Source organism: Amblyraja radiata, chromosome 41, assembly GCF_010909765.2.
Source record: "Amblyraja radiata isolate CabotCenter1 chromosome 41, sAmbRad1.1.pri, whole genome shotgun sequence".
Taxonomy (NCBI): Eukaryota; Metazoa; Chordata; class Chondrichthyes; order Rajiformes; family Rajidae; genus Amblyraja; species Amblyraja radiata.
This window is the reverse complement of record NC_045996.1, coordinates 7,895,917-7,897,768: the sequence shown is the minus strand read 5'-3', so window position 1 is coordinate 7,897,768 and position 1,852 is coordinate 7,895,917.

The following is a 1,852-nucleotide window of genomic DNA, read 5'->3' as shown; positions in this document are numbered from 1 at the left end:
CTCTGCTCGGTATTAGAATGGTATGAAGGAGTGGATAAACAGCAGGCAACGTTACGTGCATAATGTCTCAAGTGGCTTCATTGAACGGGGACGAGGAAACACCTTTTCCTCACAGAGTTGTGAGTCTGTGGAGGCTGGTTCTCTGGAAACTTTCAAGAGAGTTAGATAGGGCTCTTAAAAATAGCGGAGTCAGGGGAGAAGGCAGGAACGGGGTACTGATTGGGGATGATCAGCCATGATCACATTGAATGGCGGTGCTGGCTCGAAGGGCTGAATGGCCTACTCCTGCGCCTATTGTCTATTGGCAGAGTTTTATTGCATTGAGGATTCGTTATGGCCTGGTTAAGTCTCAGCACAAGTGGAGATGGGGACTCTTGGTTAGCATGGGGAAAGTTGGGCTGAAGGGTCTATTTCCATGCTGAATGACACTATGATTGCCGGAAGAAGGTGAACCAGAGCACCAATTGCTTCTACAGATCCACCACCGATTTTCTGGGACCCTTGGTTCCAGAGCCTTGTCGTATTGTCCGTTTTGCTGGACCAACAGAGGGCACGGCCTCGGGGGAGGGGTGGTTGGGGGATGCCAGTGTCGGATGTTGCCTGTGGGAACGGATCTGTCGGCCTCGGTGCGGAATTCTCAATGAGGTTGAGATCGGCCGCCTCACCCAGCCTAGGCACCACATATTTGGGGGGAATATCCAGTGCGCTCTTGGAATATTGTCTGGATTAAAGGAGGTGCCGGCCCAACAGTTGCTGGAAAATGGGTGGTGGACCTGTAGTCTTTTTGGTATGTGACCAGATATGGGAATGTTTTTTTCATGCAAGCACAGTAGTGCAGTATGGGGAGGACAAGGGAATGGGCAGCAGAGAAGCAGTTACGTTGCATTTCATATTCTGGGCATGGAAAGTCATTGAAGATTAAGGGGGAAAATCAAAGAGCGTGTGGGGCTCTGAGTTTTGTACATGGGAGGACAAAGGACATTTATTGTCACATACATCAATTGGTGCAGTGAAATTGGAGTTACCATTGCAGCACACCAATAAAATAAACACAACATTGTAGAATTTAACATTAAACATAAAACATCCCCCCACAGCGGGATCAATGTTTCCCACTGTGAAGGAAGGCAGCAAAGTTCAGTCCACTTCCTCCATGTTCACCCGTGGTCGGGGCCTATTGAGGCCTCTGCAGTCGCCGCTACGGCGGCCCGATGTTTCTGGCCCTCTCGCCGGAAAGATGGAACTCCAGCGTCGGAAGAACGCTTGGAGTTCCGAAACGGCCGCTTCCTACCGCGGCTCCCGAAGTCTACAGGCCGCGCTGAGCGGAGCTCCAACACTGGCGATCTCGGCGAGAGATCCCAGGCTCTGCGTTGTTAAAGTCAGCGCCGCCCGCGGCTGGAAGCTCCGCAGACCGCAGCTCCACGATGTTGAAGTCGGCAGTCCCAGCACTCCGGAGCTCCAATACGGCGACCCAAACAAGGCATTGCCCGCTCCGCGATGGTACCTCAATGCTGCGCTGAAGTTGCAGCTCGAAGCTCTGGCCCATCTCCAACAGGAAAGGCCGCGCCAATCCAGATGGTAGGCCGCGAGGAGGGGGCGAAGATGCGGCTCAGAAGAAAGACGCGTCCTCGAGCAGGTAGGGACTGGAAAAATCGTTCCCCATCCCCAACATACAAAGACAAAGGCCTCCAAAACAAAACTTTTTGACAAACTAAAAAAAGAAAAAAGGGTGAAGGACGACCAGCTGCAGGCGAGGCTGCCACACTCGATGACGCCACCACTTGACATAAGGAGGGTAAGCGCTTGAGAATTTGGGCTGATTAAAGCCATGTTCTGAGGCTGATGATAAATA